This window comes from Thamnophis elegans, chromosome 2 (genome assembly GCF_009769535.1).
Source record: "Thamnophis elegans isolate rThaEle1 chromosome 2, rThaEle1.pri, whole genome shotgun sequence".
Classification (NCBI taxonomy): Eukaryota; Metazoa; Chordata; class Lepidosauria; order Squamata; family Colubridae; genus Thamnophis; species Thamnophis elegans.
In genome coordinates, this window is record NC_045542.1 from 158,271,885 (window position 1) to 158,287,519 (window position 15,635).

The following is a 15,635-nucleotide window of genomic DNA, read 5'->3' on the forward strand; positions in this document are numbered from 1 at the left end:
TGAACTGTTATAAGTCAAGGACTACCTGTAATGTATCCTTGTGTTCTGCATACTCTACTTTTTCCAGTTCTAAATCTCTTCTTGATTACCTGCTGGGGAAGAAGGAGAATTTTGTGGGTTTCTGAAGGAAATGGAAATGTTTTGATTTCTGGCTTCATTGATTTTCCTTTTTAACGTTGCTTGTTATTCTCAGTTGTCCGGAGTTCCCTTATTGGCATCCTCTTTGCCTGTAAGATTCAAAGAAATTGTTTATAAAATGGTTGCAGAAGATGTAAAAAAGAAAACTATATACATTAAAGGTAAAAAGGAAATATTCTACAATGTTAAAATAAACTTAGATTAATTATGATTTGTTTGACACATTGAAGATTACGGAGATCCAAGTTCACATTTGCATTCAACCATGAAATTCTCTTGTTGACTTGGGTCAATACAAATTCTTAGTATAACAATTATTGGTTAGAATCACTGTAATTAAGATGAATACAATATATAATAGAATAATAGAGTGGGAAAGGACCTTAAAGGTCTTCTAGTCCAACTCTCTGCTCTACCATTTCAGAAGTGGCCGTCAAATCTCTTTTTGAAAGCTTCCAGTGATGGGAGTACCCAAAACTTCTGAAGGCAAGCTATTCCATTGGTTGATTACAGTAATCATTAGGATTTTTTGGGGGGAGTATATTTTTATTATTTTTACATTTAAAACAATGCAGTACCGCAAAGTCGAAGTGAACATACATTCACATTATATACAGTTGATCTCAACCATTAACTATTCGCCAACATTGTCTATCCTTCTGTCCAATCATAAAATCTGTTCCAGACTTCAAAATATTCTGATTCCCCTTTATTTTTAAGTTCAAGGGTGAGCCTATCTGCTTCTGCAAAGGCCAACATTTTTTCTGATTATATCTAGTTTAAATGGCATATTTTATTTTTCCAATATTGTGCATAAGTTATGCGTGGCACAGTTAGTACATGTATAATTCGGTGACGTGTGGTGAGATTTATGGCTGGTGAGGCACTATGTCGGACATAGCGGCGGGACGGGCAAAAGCCGCTTTCTTTCTATGTCCGACATAGAGGCGTCCCACCTCCATGTCGGACATAGTGGTGGGGCGGGCAAAAACTACTTTCTTTCTTTTGTCCAGAGGCTGCAGCCCACCTGAGCTGCCCGCCTCTGGGCAAAAGATAGTGCCAGTCCGCCAGCAGAGGCAGGTAAAAGACCCGCCTCTGCTGGCGGGCTGTCCCAACACAGAGAAAGAAAGCTGACGGGCTGCCCTCCCTGCCTCTCCTATCCACTTCTCTCTCTTCTCAAACAAACTCTCTCTCAAATTTAGAGTGAGTTTGTTTGAGCGAAGAAACAAACACGCGCACACAAACATACACAAATTACTTACAATTACTTACAAATTACATTAATTTTGAATTCCTCCATCTCCCTCCCACCCACATATCTTTTCCAGCTGTTTCACAATCACAGAGGATTTCAACTCTGCTCTTGCCTGCCATCATGAAAATGTAAAAATATAAAAGGAAAAACACAAGGGCTGCTGAGGTCATGCTGGGTTAGCTGCTGCCAGAGTCCCCAATGGATGACTCTGCTTAACTGTTTAAAAAAGCTTCTAAAAAAAACACCCTGTATAGGAGGAGGCAAGAGAACCACGTGCCTCATCTACATAAGGAATTTTTCTGCTTTTAACCCTTGGTTAACTCTGCTCGAGTGATCATCAAGTCAGACTAAATGAGGCACGTGGTTCTCCCGCCTCCTGTAGAGGGCACTTTTTAAGAGGCCTTTTTAAACCATTAAGCACTAAGCAGAGTCATCCACTGTGACTCTGGCAGCAACTACCTCAGCCTTTTTCCTTTTACGTTTTTTTTCTTTTCATAATCACAGTGGTGAGGCTCTACCTCCTCTGTCTCCCCTGACTGCACGTCACTGGCCTAGTCTCGGTCTAAGGACCAGGGGTTGGGATCCCTGATTTAAGCTGTGCTTTATCCTTTCAAAGCACTTGGGAAAAAATGGACCACTGCCCTCCTCTTTAAAAAAGACCAATCAAAATACCATCATCCATACACCAGGCTGAAGGTAATAAGTTCTAAAGTGCTCAAAACTACATTATATTAAAATGTTTTTAGAAATCTTTAGAGAAAGGGAAAGCGAAAGTGTAGACTTAGAGAAATTCTGTGCTTTATATAGACATGAAATTTGGAGAAAAACTGAAAATGGAAAAGAGAAGGTTGCAATGGAATAACTAGGATGGTTATCACAATACAATATAAACAGAACCTTTCCGAAAGACATTTTATTCCAACAACTGAAGCTTCTTTGGAGCTCAACCAACCTGCCTCTTGTGCACATCAGTCTCTCTTTCCCAAAATGCTCTGCAGGCAGGTATTAGAGCTCCCAGGTCTGTCCCTTGACCTAACATTCTTTTATCTTTCTAAATCCCTTCTTATCCCATCCCCTTCTCTGCCTCAGGCTTGCCCCACAAAAGCCTCTCCTGTCCCATCCCCTTCTCTCCCTCAGGCTTGCCCCACAAAAGCCTCTCCTGTCCTCTCTATTCCCTTCACTCCCTCTCCCTTTCCCCAGGCCTCTTTCTCAATTTCCCCCTTAAGCCTCTTTTCCTACCCTCTCAGGCCTTTTCTCCCTAGCTTCCTCCTATCCTTATCTTCCCGCCTTTTTCCCTCAAGGAACTCCTCTTTCCCCCTCCCCCTCCTTTCCCCCTTCACCCCTCCTTTCCCCCTCCCCCTCCTTTCCCCCTCCCCCTCTTCCAACCAAAAACCCACCTCCTTGTATTCCCTCCCCCCCCCCCACAACGCAGACATATCACAGGAGACTCTTGATCATTTTGCAAAGCTTTTTGTAAAGAACAGTGTAGAGCTTTTTCTTCAGGGTAGATTATACAGCCCATAAAAGAACTAAAACTAAAATCGAAAACCTTTGCAGACAGGGCTATTCCCTCCCATGGTAAGAGAGAAACGGGGATGCAGCTGTCACCAGGAAGGGAATCTGGGCAGATCAGAGGCAGATTCAGGTGATGCGTTTCAATTCAAGCCCACCTTTAGATGCCACGGGGCTCCTCGTAGCAGGGTTCACGCCCTGGGAGGGAGCATCTGAGCCCAGATGCTCTTCCACCCCTCCAGACCCCGGGAGGCGGATCCTCCCCAGCAGCCACAGGGGAAGGTGGGAACGGGGGTGGCCAACCTTCCCCAACATCAGGCGGCCTCCCCCGGGAGCAGAGCTGCACCAAATGCTGCAGGGAAGGAGGGGGTGGAATGGAGGGAGGATTTTAAGGGGGGGGGGTGGTGAAAGAGAGCCGTTCGCAGAAGCAGCAACCGAGGAGGAGGAGGAGGAGAAGCGGCGGCGCAGCGGTTCCCACGGAGCAGAAAACCTTGCAAGGAAAAGCGGAGACTGGGAAGGGGAGGGGGCGCAACTGGGGAAACCCCACCTCGCTCTCCTTCCCTCCCCCAAGGAATCCCTCCTCCCCTTCCCGCACCTGGGGATCCCCCTCCTCCTCCTTTCCCCTCCCCCACTCGCAGCGTCCTTGCCCACCTGGCAGCCCTTGAGCGCCTCTCCCCGAGCGGGGATCCCCGCAGCACTTGGCGTAAGAGACATCTGGAGATCAGAGAGGGGAAGGAAACTGGGTTCCCCCTTTCCCCTTTTCCTGCCTCCCCTCTGGGCGCAAAAGTTCCCTGCCTTTAACCCCTTCACTGAAGAGCTGCAGGGAGGAGACGACGGGGGCGCGGCCGAGCGATGCCAAAGTTCCCCCAACCGGGGACCGCAAAAAAACGTCACCCCCTCAAGGGGAGGCCAAAAGACCCAAAATAAAGATCCAGGTAAAAAAAAAAAGATGTGCTAATCTGGACCTCTAAATGTAATTTAGGAATTCATAGCTATTGAAGATGAGGAAAGAAAGAGCTGCAGATATCATTGGACTACAACACCCACCATCCTTCACCCTTGGATGCTGTGATTTGCTGAATACAATATCTAACCTTATGCACTGTGTCAAGAGGAATCTGGTAGGGTTAGTCACTTTTCACTCATCCGGTTTTGGGCTCTCCTACACTGGAGCTTGTTAGGTTGGCATTGTGATGTAGAGCTTTGTTGTGGTGTCCCATGTCTCCTGTGCCTAATTCCATTTTAAACTTGGGGAACATGTAATTCTGTTGATGCAAAGGGGGTGTAGAAAGATATCACCCACCCTCTCCTAGAAAAATGAAATCTAGGAAATATTAAAAAGGCAGAATATTATCTAACCTTATGCACTGTGTCAAGAGGAATCTGGTAGGTCGACGGCATCCGGAGAAGGCCCAGCCTGTGAGTTCTTATCGGCTGTTGCGACGTATGTGGCAGGAGGCGGTCTCTCAGATATCCAGGTCCTAGTCACTTTTCACTCATCCGGTTTTGGGCTCTCCTACACTGGAGCTTGTGGGTTGGAAAGCCAGTAGTACAACAGCGACCTCTGTGGCTGAGCTTAAAGGAGTTAAAACCATCGGGTACTGTATTGCTAGAAAGGACGAAAGAAGAGAAGCACAGAGGAACTTCCTCTTCGGGAACACTAACTGAAGACGGGAGGAGAGTTTCGTGCAGAGAGGCTCTGGCGCCACTTGAAGGCTCGAAGCATCAGTTGGCAGGTGAGTTGAGGGCAGGTGGGAGGAGAATCCGGGAGCAACTCAGGCTCTTTGGTTCCCTCCACGGCCTGGAAGCAGAGAAGCAACTAGATAGAATGTGGAAATAATAGCTGTGGGGGGGATCTTTGAGGTCATCTAGTCCAGTCCCCTGCTCCAGGAGGAGACCTTTTACATTTCAGGCACATGGCTGTCCAGTCTCTTCCTGAAAGCCTCCAGTGATGAAGCATCCACAACTTCTGCAGGGAAACCGGTTAATTGTTCTCACAGTCAGGAAACGTTTCCTTGTTTCTAGGTTGCTTCTCTGCTTGATTCGTTTCCATCCATTGCTTCTTGTTCTGCCTTCAGATGCTCTGGAGAAGAGGTTGAGCCCCTCTTCTTTGTGGCAGCCCCTCAGATATTGGAAGACCTCTATCATTTCACCCCTCGGCCTCCTCTTCTGTAGACTGGAAGATTTGGAGAGATTGTGTCTTTTGGATTTTTTTACTTCCACGTCTAGCCAACAAGCAGGATATTTTCTATTGGTGCCCCATCCGTGTATTAACTGGGTTCAACTAAAAAGGTCCTATTGAGGATCTTTTCAGATGTTCAGTTTGTATAGGTGGCCCAAGCTTACAATTTAACTTTGACTTTTAATAAATTTATATGCCGCCCAATCCCGTACGACTCCGGGCGGCTTACAGAAACAAAATTAAAATAAGGAGTTAAAAATAGAAAAGAGAAACAATTTTAAAACAACGCACCATGCACTCAATCTGGGTGGAGCTGGACCTCATTCATGAAGTCAACAGCCCCAGGCCTGCCGGAATAGCCAGGTTTTAGTGGCTTTTCGGAAGGCCGAGAGAGTGGGAAGGGTCCGGATCTCTGCGGGTAGGTCGTTCCACAGAGTCGGAGCAGCTACAGAGAAGGCCCTCCCCCAAGGGGCCACCTGCCAGCATTGTCCTGTCGACGGCATCTGGAGAAGGCCCAGTCTGTCAGTTCTTATCGGCTGTTGGGAGGTATGTGGCAGGAGGCGGTCTCTCAGATATCCAGGTCCTAGGCCATGTATGGCTTTAAAGGTAATGACCAGCACCTTGAAGTGTGTACGGAGACCGATCGGAAGCCAGTGCAGCTCGCGGAGGATAGGTATAACATGGGTGTATCTAGGTACACCCGATATCGCTCACGCGGCTGCGTTCTGGACCAACTCTTCTATAGATGTGCATTTAGATTTTCTTGCCTAAGTGTAAGTTTCTCCCCATTGAATTGCATTTTACTGGAAAGGGCCCGGGGCTCACATGTGTCAAGATCCTTCTGTATCTTGGGCTTATCCTCTAAAGCAGTGAGGGCAGACCTTTTCGGGGACGTGACCCGGAACAGAAGCTGCCAAGTGGGCATACAAGCGCCGGGAAATGAACTTCCTGTTTCTGACACACGCATGTGCACCAGCCAGCTTGTCTTCCAGTTACTGGCGTGCATGCGTGCACAACAATCAGCTGGCCATTGCACATGTGCACAATGGAAACCAGAAGACCAGCTCTTCCAGTTTCCAGGACTGCCACACACGTTAAGAAAAGCTGATTGTTACAAGTGCACGTGTGCCAGAAATCCAGAAGAGGAATGGGCGATGCTGCATGTGCCAGCCGACATGTTTCCGCATTCGCGCACATGTGCTATAGGTTCGCCATCATTGCTTTAAAGCATTGGCTGTTCCCCACAACTGGATGTCACCTGCAAATTTGATGAGTTCTCTTCCAATCTCTTCATCTAAGTCATGTTTGAACAAACTGGATATTCTAGCACTCAAGCTGCTGTCCCAAAGATGCTTTTCAAAACCCACGTTTTGCAGGAGTAGAGTTCCAAAATTTTACCAACAAGGTGTCAACAGAAATCCTGAGGACTGTGTGCTTCTCCCAAGACTTGTATTTCTGAGACTCTAAACAGTAGGGAGTTTCAGTTCAGTGGCAATTAGCAACCAAATAGAGGTGCCAACAGGTACAGAGATGAAAATAAGTAACAGCTGATTGAAACTTCCCTTAGCACCAAACAGGTAAATATGTTGCTGCCAATCAAACAGGAAGGAAACACTGTACCCTATGCCTTCCCCTTAATTTTCAAGATCCCTCTCCATGAAAAATCCCTTTTTTAAAAAATTATTGCAAATGCTGGTAGCAGTTAAGAAAGAAGCTTTCATGAAATGCCCTCAGTTAGGTTGGCATTGTGATGTAGAGCTTTGTTGTGGTGTCCCATGTCTCCTGTGCCTAATTCCATTTTAAACTTGGGGAACATGTAATTCTGTTGATGCAAAGGGGGTGTAGAAAGATAGCACCCACCCTCTCCTAGAAAAATGAAATGTAGGAAATATTAAAAAGGCAGAAAATGATACCTCCCTGGATGAGAAAAGGAGAAACATGCTCTTGGAAAGCAGCCCCCACCTTTGTTAATAGCCCCAGAAAGACAAAAGACATCTCATCTGCAACACAAACGATCTTCAGCTGCAGGGTGACGGGATTAGCCCTCCTCATTCAGATCCAAACAAGGACAAAGTATTTAAGCCATAATAGCAATTGTCCAAAGCCCCTTAGTTACCAACACACAGCAAGACTCAACCCTGTTTTTCGGCCTCCTATCAGGAGATGGCAGCATCTGTGACTGAAGAGCCAACAGTACAATTGCGGTCTGCATTGCTAGAAAGGATGGGAGCAGGCGAGAAGCACAGAGGAACTTCCTCTTCTGAAACAGTCACGGGGTGGATTTCAATTTTTTAAAAAAACTAAAGGCTCTGTGGGCGTGGCTAGTTGGGGGCACTCAAGCACACAGTTATATGCCCTCCCACCTAGCCAAGCTCACAGAACCGGCGAATATCTCTGTTTTCTCAACTGGAAGGCTGGCGAAGGAGCCTCGTTTTCCCACTGCCGCAGCTGCTTCTCTCTCAGCGCCGAACAATCCATGCCCCCCCCCAATACACATACACACAGAAAGCAGGTAGACACCCCCTCCCAATCTAGCTGCTTTGTGTGGCCGGGACGGTGCGTGCGTGCGTGGAGATGCCCCTCAATCATGCGCCAAAGCACAGCAAAGGCTCGTTTAGGAAGCAAAAAGAGCCTGGAAATGGCCTGAAAAACTGATGGAAGCGTTTGGGATTATGAGCGCCCAGAAATGAATCCCTTTGTGAGCCTGAGCTCTTCCCAAGAAGCTTCCATAGGGAGCACAGCCACTTCTTAAAAGATTCCTCGCCATGGTTTGGAAACTGCTGGTTGGTTGGAGAAGGCTGAAGGAGATGTGGATTCTACAGATTTGGAGTGAACAGATTTGATGTGTGATGAACGGACTTTGAAGGGAAGTTGGTTGTCGCTGGGAAATGGACTTGCCATATCCAACTGGAAAACTATTTGGGCTGGACTATGGTGAAAATGGAGAGGCAACAGAGGTTTATGATTTTGTGGAATAAATTACAATACTTGTTTCATTGTTCTCAACCAAAATATTAAGAAAAAGTTTTATTTGTAAAGAATCAAACAAAGATATTTCATCCCGGACAGATCAGAGACAATGATTATGGTGATTTATGATAAATAAAATCCATTCTAGACTTTATACAAATTAAAACAAAACCTGATTGTTAATGCTTTGATGTTTTAACTTTGCTGTCGGTTCACTTGTTTGCTACTTTTTAAATTTTGGGCTTGCTTTACAAGGAGAGAAAACTAATATTGTTCCAATATATTTATTAATACTCAACTGGGGGGGGGGAATAAATTATATGTAAATCTGTTTTTGTCTTCTTGAGTCACATTTTCCCTTCTATTTAAATGTTGTGTCTCTCCTTGTTTTGTTTTTAAAAATTTCTTTTTTGGGGAGTTTGTAATTTAAATTAATTTTCTGAATAATTTTTTTGCCAAAAAAAGTTTTTCCTTTTTCTTTTTTAGCATACATATAATCCAAAGTATACTATTACATATTAACAAACATTGAAAAAAAATCAGTGATATATCGATTTATCTTGCAATCAAGCCCCATCAATTTTATTTGCTCTTTCCATACACCATATTATAGTCTATTTCATCTTCAACCCTTTCTCTTCTCTCCTCCTCCCTATCTCCTTTCTTCCCTTGATCTCTCTCTTCTCTATTTCCCCTTGCTCTCTTTCTCTGCCCTCTTTCCACACCTTCCTTCTCTCCTTCCTCCCTTCTGCTTCCCTCTCTCCTGTCTCCTCTCTCTCGCTTTCCCTCTCTTTTTCTCCCTTCCAGTCTCTATTTTGCATGGTGTATTTCAGCTTTTCAGCAAACCCCATTCACCATCAATGGCATTAATAATTGGGACTTCCGGGGAGGGGTTACTGATGGGAGCAGCTTAATATAGCTGCTCCCGAATTCCTGGTCGCGTTATCTGTCGGGCGATCATCTATCGGATGTCTGGCAGTTTGTTTACCTTACTCTTCAGGCAAGAGGAGGAGGTGAGCGAGTTCTGCTGTGCAAAGTGCCGTCTGATCCTTGCAGTTTGTTTTTCTGCGAGGAGAGGGGGGCCAGCTGAGGGCAAAACTGTCTCCGTGCTGTGGAATTCCAGCTGCATTTGCAGCACGAAGTAAGCTCTCTCTTCCTCAGAACAAAGCTTAATTTATTGATTTAAAGGCGAGCAGGACTGGTATGCGGGAACCCTTAACTGTTTGTTCAAATCTTAGCTTCATTTTTACAAGACCTTCCGATAACCTAGCTATTAAAAAGACACTTAAAATGGCGACGAGCTCACTGAACTGCTTCGTAACAATGTTTATCTTTTGAAACTCTTCGTAAAGCCCTACAGAGTTTTAAAACTTCAAAGGAAAGGAGTGATTTGGCTGCGGAGGAGCTCGGGACGGTCTCGACAGCACCACCCCTTGGGTGGGCGCAGACCCCCTGACTCAGGGGGCCTTTGTCATAACACCTGCCCGTGGGGGGAGGGTGACTTCCTGGTGATGATTCGCTTCAGATGTCCATATAGGGAGTAGGGAAAGTCTGCAGGTGGAAATACCAATAAACGAAGCCGGGGAGGAAAATATCTTGGAGAGCCTCCGGAATCTGCCACAACTTCTTAAAAGTCCCCTGGAAGGAAGGACTGGAACCCAGGGAGCGTAAGAGGACTGGTATTTTGAAGAACGGCTGCTTCAGGGCGTTTTTTCAAGCGGTGAAACCTTGGCGGCTTGAAATCACCCTCGCTGCACGGAGAAGATGGCGGTGCCCCGCTGCTGATGACAGCGTTCTATTGAATTCTCTGGGGTTTGGGACCTTATTTTAACTTGATCCAACGGAGCGGTGAACCCTGGGGACTCTACTACTATTTATCATCGCCCCAGTAAGGTAGGGGATTTATCGGGGCCTTTTTTCGGGACTGGCAGATCGGGCAGCTAGCTGTGGTTGCCGCCGCCATAGCCTTCCTTGGACGCCCCCCCCCCTGCTCGCCCTCTCACCGTCATAGCCTCTTCCCTTCGCCCTCTTACGGGTCTGGGCGTGCGAATCCTTCCTGCCCAGTACTGACATTCCACCAGCCGGCCGTGACCATCTCGGCGGCCCAGATTACATCTCGGCATGGTGAGGAAGATGGTGGCGCCTTCCTGCTGATGGCAGCGTTTACAACTTTTGGCCCTTCGGAGTCCAGGGGATGGGAGAGGAGAGAGACCTGGATGCCCCCCCTCCTTCTTCATCCTGCTTGCCTTCTGACCGCCGCAGCCTTGCCCTTCATTCTTTCTGCGTGCTGGACATTTTCTTCTTCTACCGCCCTTGTTGCTGTGGAGCCTTTACCATCTCCCTACCCAGCACTGACTGTCCACCGCCTTGGCCTGTCCCACTTGGTGCGACCACTACCGCCCATGGAGGCTCAGAGATGCCACCTCAGCCCTTTCAAAGGAGCGACCTCCGGCCTTGGGCACATTTTTGGGACTTGGAGGAAGGGAGAGAGGTGGAGCACCCCTCTCTGGACTGCACCCTCCTTATTGAACTCTTACTGGACCTGCAGAGGAGAAGGCTAAGACTATTAAGATCTTTTATACAAGCCTTATTCGATCTCCGCACGCTGCACAATTTTTAACTGGTATGGTGAGTGTATGAGATTTGCATGTGATTCAGCGAATGATCCCACTTTTTATTACCCTATTATTGTTGTATTTTATGTGTTTTAATTACTACGTGGGGATTGCCTGAGTGAATAAATGAGTGTGTTTGATTCGGAGGGCCTGTCGAGGAACATGGGAGCCATAGGGGTGGTTGAGGGAACTACGGACACGGGAGTGGGCCGGAGCATTACGGTCATAACAGGGAGGGGCAGATATGGCGGGGACTTTAGGGCTGGCCATTACCGGGGAAGGAGGGCTCGCTACGTCACAGAGATCCCTCCTTCCGGCCCTATGAGTCCCACTCCAAGGCCAGGTGGTGTGAGTAATCAGGACCCTGGCCTCAGGCTGCTGGCGCTAAATGCCAGGTCTGTAGTTCATAAAGCTCCTCTCGTCCGGGACTTAATTTTGGACGAGAGGGCAGACCTGGCATGTATTACTGAGACCTGGCTGGGCCCGGAGGGAGGAGTCCCCCTCGTAGAGATGTGCCCATAAGGTTTTCAGGTGTTCCATCAGCCGAGAGCTCAGGGAAGGGGTGGGGGTGTGGCCGTTGTTATCCGAGAATCTTTAGCACCTCGTAGGATCCCTGCTCTGGAGCTTGTCGGGTGTGAGTCCCTGCTGGTGAAGTTGGACCTCAAGGGTCAAGTGGGCCTGCTGCTAACGTACCTGCCTCCCAACTGTGTTGCAGCAGCCCTCCCCTCTCTCCTCGAGTCGATAGCCGAGCTAGCAGTTGAGTTCCCCAGACTTATGGTTCTGGGGGATTTCAATCTGCCTTCGCTCGGTGGTCACTCTGATGGAGCGCAGGAGTTCATGGCTTCCATGACAACCAAGTAATCCGAGGACCGACTCACTCAGCGGGTCACATGCTCGACCTCGTATTCCTCTCGGAGCAGTGGAGTTGTGACCTTGGTTTGAGGGGTAGTGAGATCTTGCCCCTGTCATGGTCAGACCACTACCTATTGAGGCTTGACTTTTGGAGACCAAACCCCCACTGTAGGGAGGGGGAACCGACCAGGTGGTTCCGCCCCAGGCGACTTATGGACCCTTTAGGGTTCCAGACGGAACTTGGGGTTATTCCTGATACTCTCGCCCGCAGTCCGGCGGAGATTTTGGTTGCTGCCTGGCACTTGGCAGCGACGAAGTCTCTAAACCGGATCGCGCCTCTATGGCTGCTCCGAGGCAGTGGACCCCGGAAGGCACCTTGGTTTACTGAGGAACACCGGGAGAGGAAACGCCAAAGGAGACGCCTAGAGCACTTATGGAGGACCAGCAAATCCGAACACAACCGAGCACCTTTAACAACCTGCACCAGAGAGTATATTCGAGCAATTAGGACGGCTAAGAGAACATACATTGCCTCTCTGGTTGCGTCTGCTGAGTCGCGCCCAGCCGCCCTGTTTAGGATAACCCGTTCCCTCCTAAATAGGAGGAACACGGGCGATCCGCTGCAGGGCAGGGCTGAGGAGTACGTCCAATTCCTCGCAGACAAGGTTGCTCAGTTCCGGGCGGACCTGGACTCCAATCCTGCAGAACCAGCCGAGGCACTTAAGGATGATCCGATAAGCCATCGCTGGGTTGAGTTTCAAGCTGTTACCCCTGAGGATGTGGACAAGGCCATGAGAACTGTAGGAGCCTCCACATGTGTGCTGGACCCGTGCCCCTCCTGGCTGGTTGTCAACAGCAGAGAGATGACACGAGGCTGGATCCAGGTGGTTGTCACCGCCTCTCTACGGGAGGGGGTCTTTCCCACCGCTTTAAAGGCGGTGGTGGTGAGACCCCTCCTGAAGAAACCATCCTTGGATCCAGCTGTTTTAAATAACTATCGTCCAGTCTCCAACCTCCCCTTTGTGGGGAAGGTTGTTGAGAAGGTGGTGGCCTTTCAGCTCCAGCGGTCCTTGGAGGAAGCCAGTTATCTCGATCCTTTCCAGTCAGGCTTCAGACCTGGCTGCAGCACAGAAACCGCTTTGGTCGCGTTGACCGATGATCTCTGGAGAGCCAGGGATGGAGGCCACGCCTCCATCCTAGTGCTCCTTGACCTCTCAGCGGCTTTCGATACCATCGACCATGGTATCCTTCTGCAACGACTGCGAGAGGTGGGGGTGGGAGGCGCTGTTTTACAGTGGTTCTCCTCTTACCTCTCGGACAGGTCGCAGTCGGTGTTAGTTGGAGAGCAGAGATCGACCCCTAGGCCCCTAACGTATGGGGTGCCACAGGGTTCGGTCCTGTCCCCCCTTCTTTTTAACATCTACATGAAACCGCTGGGTGAGATCATTCGGCGGCACGGGATAAAATACCACCAATATGCGGACCACCCAGCTGTATCTGTCTGCCCCGTGCCAACTCAACAAAGCAATGGATGTGATGATAGCAATAGCAATAGCAGTAGACTTATATACCGCTTCATAGGCCTTTCAGGCCTCTCTAAGCGGTTTACAGAGAGTCAGCATATTGCCCCCAACAATCTGGGTCCTCATTTTACCCACCTCGGAAGGATGGAAGGCTGAGTCAACCCTGAGCCGGTGAGATTTGAACCGCTGAACTGCTGATCTAGCAGTAGCCTGCAGTGCTGCATTTAACCACTGCGCCACCTTGGCTCTTGATGAGCCAGGGTCTGGAGGCTGTTAAAGACTGGATGGGGGTCAACAAGCTTGTGCTCAATCCAGAAAAGACCGAGTGGCTGCTGTGTTTCCCTCCCGCGAATTGGCCAAACATTCCATCACTCAGGCTGGGGGGTCAAATTATACGCCCCTCAGACAGGGTTCGCAACTTGGGAGTCCTCCTGGACCCACAGCTGACCTTCGAACATCATTTGTCAGCTGTAACCAGGGGGGCATTTGCCCAGGTTCGCCTGGTACACCAGTTGCGTCCCTACCTGAGCCGGGAGGCCCTCACAACAGTCACTCGTGCCCTTGTGACCTCTAGGCTGGAATACTGCAATGTGCTCTACATGGGGCTGCATTTGAAGAGCATTCGGCGACTTCAGCTAGTCCAGAATGCGGCCGCGTGAGCGATTGTGGGTGCACCTCGCTTCACCCACGTAACACCTATCCTCCGTGAGCTGCACTGGCTACCTGTCGATCTCCGGGTGCGCTTCAAGGTGCTACTTATCACCTATAAATCTCTCCATGGTAGTGGGCCTGGGTACTTGAGAGACCGCCTACTGCCAATTACCTCCACTAGACCGATCCGATCGCATCGATTAGGCCTCCTCCGAATTCCATCTTCCAGCCAGTGCAGACTGGCAACTACCCGGAGGAGAGCCTTCTCGGTGGCTGCTCTGACCCTCTGGAACAAACTCCCCGTGGAGATTCGGACCCTCGCCACCCTCCAATCCTTCCCCACCGCTTTAAATATCTGACTGTCCCGGCTGGCCTGGGGTTAAGATTTTAACCCCACCCGAATTGTGTGACTGTTGTGCTTGCTTTTAATATGTTGTATTGTCTCCATGTTTGGAATACTGTTTGTCTTGCCCCCCCACCCTTTTGAATTGTGAGCCGCCCTGAGCCCCCCCAGGGAAAAGGGCGGCATACAAATAAAGGAAAACGAAAAAACGAAACAAAAACGATTTATCACCTTGTTCCACAGCTATATAACTGGCCAGCAAAGTTTCACTAATTGGTTGAAGATAAAACTTGGAATGGCCTCTAAACCAAATTTTAATTTAAAGATGCCCCCCTCAGCTTCTAGAAGCGCTGGCACATCGCCCATACCTGGCACAAAGTTGCAGCCTCCGCTCTCTACACCCCCTATAGGTGACCCACTAATGAAAGAATTCTTTTTGAAGGAACTGAAAGAACTGACTGAGAAAATGAATTAGTCTTTTAACACTCAGACAATTAAGGTGGAAACCAAATTTAAAGATCTTAAAGAAGGGCTTAAAGAGGAGATATCCGTGGCGCATAAGGAGTTGTCTGATAAACTTGAGACCCGGGTTTCTAAAATCAGAGATGATATGTTGGGGATTGTAAATGTATTGACAGAACATGTTTCCGGAATTGAAGATAGACTAGATGATCTTAATGACGCCAATATTAATTTGACATCGAAAACAGAGGTGGTGCAACAAAAAGTTGAAAATGCTGAAAAAGAAATTATTATGATACAGTACAGACAAATGGAACTGGCATTAAGAGTAAGGGGCTTGCGTGAAGACAAGCAGGAAAACTTGAAACAGATTTTCTCAGGAGCGTTTGACAGTCTGTTGGGAAGACCAGGGGGTAATTTTGACTGGCAAATTGACAAAGTTTATCGTGTTAATTCTTGGCTGGCAAAGCAGAAGCAGCTCCCTCGGGACGTTGTTATATATTTTACCACAAGAGAGATTAGAAATACGATACTACAAGAGTCCTATAAAACTAAGCTTCAAATTGGGGGTCAGGAATTGACTGTTTTGAAAGAGATACCAAGTCAAATGTTAAGATCCAGGAAAGACTATGCTTTTTTAGTCGAAGAGCTTAGAAATCGCCAGATACAGTTCAGATGGGACGCACCATTTGGCCTAGCACTCACATTTGACAGGCAAAGATACCGTCTTAACTCAGTATGGAAAGCTCGAGATTTTTACCATAATATTTTGAAGGCTGGACATCCTGCACCATCTGGACCTAGAGAAAGAGCACAAGAAGGACAAGATAGACAGCAAACCACACAACTACCAGATAAGATGGATCATCCCCCTCTCCTAGAAGCACAAGGAGCTATGGAACAAAGACCAAACTGCATGATTACCAGACGAATGGAGCAACAATTCAAAATGCAACAACCCCAACAATCACTGCTATCGGTCAAGAAGCTACAGTAACCAGTCTAGAAGCAGTGGGAGGAGCCAGGCCAAAGGTTAAACAGGCTGTCCAGGAGGCTCTAAAAATGCTTCAGGAAACCAAAGATGACAATTAAGCTTCTAACATGGAATGTCAACGGATTGAACTCTCCACAG